This window comes from Vigna radiata, unplaced genomic scaffold (assembly GCF_000741045.1).
Source record: "Vigna radiata var. radiata cultivar VC1973A unplaced genomic scaffold, Vradiata_ver6 scaffold_122, whole genome shotgun sequence".
NCBI classification, from domain to species: domain Eukaryota; kingdom Viridiplantae; phylum Streptophyta; class Magnoliopsida; order Fabales; family Fabaceae; genus Vigna; species Vigna radiata.
This window is the reverse complement of record NW_014543108.1, coordinates 631730-641117: the sequence shown is the minus strand read 5'-3', so window position 1 is coordinate 641117 and position 9388 is coordinate 631730. Positions and strand designations below refer to the sequence as shown.

Sequence of the window (9388 nt, the reverse complement as noted above, 5' to 3'; positions counted from 1 at the left end):
GGTTACTCTAATTATCATGTACTCTTGTATCAATTTATTATTATAAATAGAAGATTATGAGAGGGATCAATCAAGCCCTCTANAATTATTTTAGAGTTTAATTCTCAAGTATTTTAAATATTACTAAAAAAATTTATATTTTTTAATTAAGTTGTCTACTTTTCATATAATTAGATGATGTAATTGATATTTTATTAATATAATTTTATAGTTTTATGATTTTATCAATCTTATCATCTTATAATCTTATATAATTTTACAATGTAACGATTTTACAATTTTACAATTTTATAATCTTAAAATTTTACAATTTCATAATTTTATAATCTTATAATCTTATAATTTTATAATTTTATAATTTTACAATTTTATAATTTTACAATTTTACAATTTTAAATTTTATAATTTTACAATTTTATAATTTTTTAATTATATAATTTTTTAATTTTTTAATTTAAAAATTAAATAATTTTATTTTATGATTTTATAATTTTATAATTATATATTTTTATAATTTTATAATTATATAATTTTATTATTTTATTATTTTAGAATTTTAGAATTTTAGAATTTAATGATTTTATGATTTTATCAATCTTATCATTTTATCATCATATCATCCTATAATTTTACAATTTTACAATTTTAAAATTTTATAATCTTAGAATTTTACAATTTCATAATTCTATAATCTTAAAATTTTACAATTTTATAATTCTATAATCTTAAAATTTTAAAATTTTAAAATTTTACAATTTTATAATTTTATAATTTTAGTTTTATAGTTTTATAATTTTTATCATTATTTTGTTTTGTCTTGAGTTTAACATCTTTTTTGGGAGTGAAATTTGTTTAAATTTGAATATAAAAAGTTTGTAATTTTTTATTTTAAAAAAAAACTCTAATTAAATAGGCTAATGAGTCAATCTGTTTACCCACCAATCCGTGGTGGGTCGAGTCGGGTTCAGATTTTTCTGGCTCATTAATAAATGAACCGAATTGGATTGACTCACTAAGTGACCAACCCGTGGTGGGTCGGGTTGGGTTATCCATTTTAACAACTTTAATTATAATTATCTTTACTAATATTACTGTGAAAAATGATTGGCTGACTGGCATGGATAAAAAAAAACAAATAGTAAAAAGACTTCGATGTTAATTCTATATGAAATATGTCACTAGCATTCAAAAAAAAAATATTACTCAACTTTAATAAAAATAATTTTTTTGTTAACATTATTAAAAATCTTGTAAAAATAATATTAGTTAACACTGATAAGATTCATAAACTGACATTCTTTTAATTATTAAACGTGTTTAATATTAAAATGTTTTTATTCTATAATAATTAAAATACTATATTTAATTTAATATCTCTAAACTTATATTCTTATAAAAGTATTTATGACAAAAAAAACTTTTTCCAGAACACAACTTCAATTAGAAATATGTTTTTATCACTTCTTCGTAATAAAACTATGTTAAGAAAAAACAATTTATCAATATTAGTACTATTTTAAGATAAAATTAGAAAAAATACATTACTTCATTAAATTTTATCGAGAAAAAGTAAAGATTTAAAGTGGTTGTCAAACGCCTTATAACAACATACATACAATATTTAATGAATTTATATATAATCAACTCAAATATTCAAAACCAATGAAAAATTTAAAAAGAGCTAATGTACCTTGTCACTTTCTTTTTCTTTTCTCTGCTACATCTTTTGCTTATAATAGTGTCTTCTAGCTGAGCAAATGGTGGAAGAAGAAGCCATTGAGTTAATCATACATTTTTTTATCGACGATGTTGCAAGCTTAATAATTTTATTTATGGGCTGAAATCAATTTCTTGCCAATGTTCATTTGATTTTAAGAGAATATTATTAATGAATGTATTTACTTAAAGGTTGTCGAAAAGTAAGATTTGTTTTTTTTTTTTATATATGTAAATGATATTTTGCTTGCAATTAATATTAAGAGTGTGAGGATGTGGTACACAATGTGAAACATATTATAAGAGATCATCTTGTGCTAAACTATATTTTAGATGTGGTTTTGATGTTGTAAATGTTGTTCCCTCATTAAGGTGTTTAACAATTGTAAACATCATATAATAGGTTGTTTAATGAATTTTTGTTACATTATTTAGTGAATGAGAATTAGTAGTTTTTATATGTTTTATGTTATTTTAGTTAGTTAACAATTTATGTTTCTAACTAACATATAATTGCTTTGTAGCTTATATAAGGGTAGATTATGTTTGTTTCATGTGCGAAACTGCAAATTGAAAATGTTTTGTGTAATGACACTAATTACATAACACACTAGATGATGATAATATTTTATGATGTCATGTTTTATTTATATTAATCCACTTTTACATGTTGTCTATATGCTGACTTTAATGGTACAAGAGCAAACTCGATAACAAGTGGGAATGGAAGAGAGTAAGTTTCCAAATGATATCCTAGCATAATTTTTATATGTATTATCTTTTTGGTGATTTTTGAATCCACTAATGAATGTATATTTTATGCACAATATGCTTATATTTATATGGTTTATTAGTACGTAATTCTTTATCAAGTAGTATGTTATAATTTTATAAGTGTTGATTGGAGAACAATGTAGAATTCAAGAATAGAGGTGGAGTTCTCTTTAAAAAGGATGTGCGATAGATTTGTAGTGTTTATAAATAAGGTAGGTGAGAGTTTAATGACAATGGATTTTGTGAGATGGTAGTTTGTGCCAAAATAAGTGGATACTAGCATGAAAAGATGCTTTTGTAGTAAAAGAATGAAACTTATTTATTGGGTAAGATGCCTAAAAACAAGAGCAAAATATTGGTTCTAGACAAAAACACTATACAATCAATTTGTTGATTATGTGAGTAAGCACAAGAAGGAACCTTGTGATACTAAGAAAACCAAAGACATTAAGATCATTTTCAAATGTGATTTGTAGTATACTCCGGAAGGGTTCTCAAACCCAAACTTTGTTGAGGACATGATTATTATGTGATTAACAATTAGTGAGTCACCTAAACATATTGACTCTAATACCTACTGTAACGCCTTCACATAAATGTGTAAAAATTTAAAATTTTCAGAATCATGAATAGAATCATTTTATTTTAATCGATCAGAAATCTATAAAAAGAAATTTCTATATTCCACATCATGGTTATTTAATATTTACAACTCAGTGATTAAATATAAAAATACACGACTACAAAACGATTCAAAATCATATATTAAATATGCATGTCTCTTATAAATTTTCCCTGTCTTTATCCCATCTCTCACTCGTCAATATAATCTTCTACACCTGTATAATCATTTGCATTCTTATATAAACTCTAATACAACATAACGATCATTGCACATGCACACACAAAAACAAAATGCATAAAAATGTATACTTTATTCGAAACAACAATGAACATACACAGATATGGTTTCACCACCACACAATACCTATCCTCATAAAACAACTTATAAAATACCACACACAACATAAACTATCATAACCACGTTGCTTGAATACTAACATGGCATAATCATTATTTTGCCAAGTGTCCAACACATCTATAACTATTTATACCACAATATAAACCATTTGACTACACTAACATTCGTATCAAGTTTATCACCATGTGTATTATACACAACAGCAAAAAACTCCTCCACAGCGCATTACAAGTGCATAAAACATACAACCACGACATATAATATATAATAACAATTAAAAACACATTCAAAGGTCCACTATCAATCCCACAGCAGTTATATCGATTATAAAGCTAAACATTATCCAACTCTTTTCTAGATCTGTAGCTCATTAGGATAGCCACCAAACATCACATACACCAAAATACATTCCAAACTAATATCCTATTATCTTTACTTCTATACATCAAGTACCAAAACATCTAAAGAAATAAACAACATAATTCATTAATCTTCATCATAACAAAATGGGAATAATAAACTATGAATTTCAGTGGTCTAATAATATATAAAAAATATAAATATAGGGCACTGCATAATAAAAAAGGAAACATGGCATAACAATTTCAGAAGTGACTAAAAGGAAAACCTGCACTATATTAAATTTAACATGAATAAAAGTGAATAACTATCCATCAACGCTCTACTTAACTAAGGATAAAAGGCATGGCATAGCAATTTAAGAAATAACGCATAGCCAAACGAAAATTACACGAGCTGTCAATCAAAGCACACATGCATTTTGGATCAAAGCCAAATTGGTTCCACCTAAAAGATCTTATTCAGTGACTTAATGAGTGGACAACAGCTTGGTGCAAAAACTAGAAAAAGTCCTATCCATAAGTGCAAAAGGTATGACCCAACACAAAGTAATTATGCAGAGAAAAATTGTTGTTTTGTCTAACTTTTGGGATATTGCAAACCTTGGATTTTTCTATTAAAAAGACACAAAAAAAAATGTCCAACTTAAAAATATATATATATATATATATATATATATATATATATATATATATATATATATATTCACGCACTAAGAGGAGTAAAATACCACTTATTGAACCACGAGGCCCATCAAGGAAGAACCACAGCAAAGTAGTACAAGATCAAAAGTGCAGAACACTCATAAAAATGAAATATAAACACCTGTGTCCCTTACTTTTAGAAAAACTATTCTTAAATGCATTAAATTTCTGAAACTTGTCAAACCAACACATGTTATCCTGCAATTTATCATAGAACAAGGAATGGAGAAAATAATTGGTTCTTTATGGAAGAAAAAAAAAATGTCTGTGTCTCAACCAAAAACATCTCGTTATCCTCAATCAAAAACAGTAAGGCAGGACCAACGAAACATTAGCCTGGCACGGAGAATACAACTCAGACACACAAAAATTCGTACTCAACCAGAACAAAAAGACATAGAATCAGCATAAAAGCTTCGCACATCATAATAATCACAAAACAGAAAAGTTTAACTCCTCCTACCTTAATCTGAAGTCCTTTCGGCGATCTCTTAACTCGAAAACTCTTCGAATATCACAATTCTCACTCTCCGTCTGTCTTCTTCTCCTTTTTTCCCAATACGTCTCGCTGTTCCTCTCTCTTGCTCTTGCACTGCACAACCCTCCCTTTGTCTAGGTTTTAGGTTTCGAAGAAGGAAAAAGAAAAAGAAATAAGAGAGAAAAATGATCTTATGAAAAAATATATAAGATAGATTTGACACCAATAAATAATAAACAAATTATAAAATATTATGACATTAATTTCAACTTAAAAGTGAGTTTGTGAGTTTTTTTTTTATCAACATTTCTATTTTTGTTTAATATAAAACTTAGATCTACACTTAAATTTTTAATCATTTTTAAGGGTTTTAAAACAAATAGAGAATATAACATTTTTTTATTATTAAAAGATAAATCTATTATTAATCCTGTTTAGAGTAGGAAAAGTTTTGAAGTTTTATAAGGTTATAACTTCAATTAGCATATGAGAGTAATAGCAATGAGCGATGTGTTTTGTAATTTTAATTTAACATAGACTTATATAGTTGATTTTAACATGATTATTTTGTTTAGGCTTATGTAAGCTTTTAGTCTTCAATATATTTAATTTTTTTCCTTTTAAATATTTAATTAAAATAATCTTGACATGAAGTACGTAATAATTTTAAAAATTTCAAAATAAAATACTCAGCCATTTATAACGTAGGTCACCTGAGAATTTCGCCGCTTTCAACAATTTAAGTTGTAGAACCTCTCCCCACTAAAGCTTTGCAAATTTTATCACTTTATATTCAAACAACCCTAAAATTCCATCAATCACTTTCACAATAATGATTGGTATTTCATATCAATGTTGCAATGTTAAATTTGGATTTTATATGGGATCTGTTAAATTTGGATTTCATGTGGACTTTTTGCTATTGTCTTTTTACTGTTTTCAAAATACATTAATTTTAATATTTTAAAATATATTAAAAACCTTTTTTATGCATAATGCTGTGTTCGTTTTGGATGACTTCACTGTTCACGTGTATTTGTGAGCGAAGAAATACGATGATTGTTATGTTCGCTTCAGAGGAATTGCAAGGAATGATTTGCTACGATTTGCAGAATGTATCACTTTTTCATCACCCGCAAGAATGAAGAGATTTGCAGGGATTTAAGGTGTAATCTCTGATTTACCCTTTTTCAACCTCTTGCTCCCAAAACCACACTTTTTTCTCTTCTGCCCCAAATCTATCTCCTTCACTTCACTCTCCTTCACTTTCACTCTCCTTCACTTTCGTCACTGGATTGCTGAAAACTGTGAAATTGAAGATAGATTTTTGAGATTCAAATGGAAAATTTCAATTGCATGTTGTAGAGGTGTGTAACTCTTTCCTCATCAACACATGGACCTGCATTGTTATTAATTTGACAGCAAATTATGTAATGCACTTACGGTAAATAGAGTAGTAATATTATTACATTATTAGTATTTTAATTATTATAAGAATTAAAATATGATGTAAAAAATACAATGTTCAAAATTAAAATTTAACTTTAATACACCGTCTTATAAAAATAATTATTTTAATTATTGAAAATAATTATTTTAATTTATTAAATTTTTTTTTTACATTTTAAAAATTAATCTTAATATATATTTTTTTAATTTTTTATTCTTTATAAACATTTTTACAATTAAATATAACATTTTAAAAATTATCATTTTATATTATTTTAATAATTAAGGGTATTTTGGTAATCTTTAATTTCTATTAATTAAACAAATTTTTAAAATTTGTCACATCAATCAAATCTTATACTAATTTTTATAAATTTTACTTCCAAATTTACTCTCAATTACCCACAAATCCACTGAAAAAAAAATATCCTTAAATATACTCAAATTCATTCAAATCATCTTTCCCACATTATCTCCCTCAAATCATTAGATATGAACAGAGCCTAAAAGTTAATATATATTTTGAAGACAGGACCAAACATTTATGAGACAATCTGGATTTCTGGACTGTTGTTCTTACCGAGGGCTGTTAACCCATCAAACTTTTCCTGACCTTTCATTTCAGATTTTATTTTCTAAAATTTAATAAATCATTAGCAAGATATTTTCGAAAGATGCTCATACTAGGAATGACATAAGAAATTCACACACGTGGATATATGAAAATAAAATCTGTTAGGATAGTTGGTAGTTGTGAATATTTATTATTTTCGGATTTTGGGTAGCAGGTATTTTAAAACCTGCTTCTAAACAGGTTGAATGTAGGTATTATATTATTCGTATCCGTAAATATTCACTATCCATAAAAAATAAAATTAAAATTAAAATTATATTTATATTTTATTAAGTTAAATTTAATTAAAATTAACATTAATTTATATTTTATAAGGTTAAATTTAACTAAAATTAAATTTTAATTTATATTTAATTTAATTTATATTATATTGTATATATTTTTGCAATTTTATTTTAATAATTTATAAAAATATATTATTTTAAATATTTGCGAGTATCTGTGGATATCCATGGACATCCGTGAATTTTAAAATACCTGCGGATATTTTTTAAGCAGATATCCATGTGGGTAGTTGGTGAATTTTTTTTTGTCAGATCGAATTGCGGATAGGCACTATCCATGCTTGACCCGTGGTTATCCTTAGCTCACACTCTTTCAGAAGCCACTCACCCATTCTTATTCTAAAAGAAAGTTTTCGAAAATTTTAAGGGGGTGTAGGAAAAAAAACATAGGATGCAGGAAGTAAAAAATGACAAGATGAGAGTTGGCAAATAATTCAGTCAATCACGAGAGGAACAAACATATTGATATCCGTTTTTATTTTATCCCTAAAAAGATGAAGGGAGAAAGCGTGAAACTTGAACATAAAAGAACAAGAAGCATATAGCTCATATATTTAAAAAGTCATTTCCTACATAGTCATTTTAGGAATTAAGGAAGTTAATCGGGATGAAGGAAGGAAAACTTTAAATTTATGGGGGAGTTTTGTTTGAATAGACTTAAATCTTATTTTATTAGTTTGAGTTTAGTAATATTTAGTTTGATTTTGATAGAGATAAAATAAGATAGTTTTGATTTTCCATTTATTTACGTGCAGTTTTATTTTATTTTGTTGATATAAGATAGAGATAGATTAAGTATATTTTATTTTGAGTGTGTTGACATTTTATCTTCAATTTTTATTATTTGTACTTGGCCCAAAGCCCTATTTGTACCTATATAAAAGTTGTCAATATTCAATAAAAATATCTACAGTGAATTGAAGAATCCAATCATGTTTTTTTAACAAAATAACACAAGGAACAAAAAACATGCATGGATCCTTGTATTTTCGGTATTTCAATATGCTTCTTAATCAAGCTAGACACATTTCTTTTCAAATTTACTACCTCATATCCCCGACAACAGCGTCAAATTTGATACGTTGTTGTTAAAGCTATCAAATTAATATTATTTTTCAAGGCAACTTTAGTATTGTCGAGTTAGCAGTCAACATACTAGATATGGTTAAAGTAACCCTGAGTTGTTTCTTAACTCGAGTAGTCAACAAACACAAGTAGTTTCATCATTCGGTAAGGAACATGTTTCCTACGACACAAGGACAAGGTAAACATCATTACCCTCATACAAAGAAGGCTCAATATTAGAGCAAATTCACAGAACCAAGAACCCTAAATTTACAGCCACCACCATGTTTTCTTCGTGGCCACACCAGCGTCCATTGTGACCAAAAAACCAGAAACAGAAAAAAATTTAATAAAAACTAGAAAGTCGAAGGAAGAAATGGTTCTCCAAAAGGCCGAACCAAAAACAAAGAGTAAGAGCCTCCCTCGCCACTACTCCTTGCGCCACCAACTTTTAGAGAAGAAATCAGGAACCCAAGAATAGATGGCCCAAAAACCCTAAACTTGAGATAAAAAAAATGCGAGAGCAGCAAGCCTTAAAGACCCAATCGAAACCCTTGCCACGAAGTCGTCGGAGAAAGAAACCTTTGCGTTGCGAAGATGACTCTGGCATGACCACTACGCCGCGTAGAGGTCGCACCTGCGCTGCCTGAGCACGCCTCCCCTCCCTACGAAAATAACCAGACCGAAAGGGGGAAACAAAACCCTCCCAGCCACCGTTCATGCACGACGAAGAACTCCATAGAATCACGCCACCGTAGCACTATCGTCTTCTTCGCGCAACCAGGAATCGCGAGTTCTCTAAGCCATTGATCACAAGTCCAAAGCCTCGCAACTACCAAGCCACGAACTCAGAAACCCTTGTAACATCCCATTTTTAATAGTATAATACTACTAAAATAAAATGTTACATAGATGATGATAGAAAAGTTTTATAAAACTAAA

The 9388-nt window shown here is 27.5% G+C and overlaps 1 protein-coding gene across 3 annotated transcripts in view; it reads right to left on the bottom strand.

The window, feature by feature from the left end:
• The window catches only part of LOC106752972 (phosphopantothenoylcysteine decarboxylase-like), an 11924-nt gene extending 6735 nt beyond the window's left edge, over positions 1 to 5189 (bottom strand). For 2 of the 3 annotated variants that reach the window (XR_002666715.1, XM_014634756.2), the window contains exons 1-2: positions 5000 to 5189; positions 1691 to 1749 (exon numbers count right to left, since the gene is read on the bottom strand). The gene's annotated coding sequence lies outside the window, so the exon portion shown is untranslated. Of the gene's footprint in view, positions 1 to 1690; positions 1750 to 3179; positions 3330 to 4999 lie in introns of those variants that run through there. The other variant, XR_002666714.1, reaches the window with a different exon arrangement.
• Positions 5190 to 9388: the final 4199 nt, after the last annotated feature.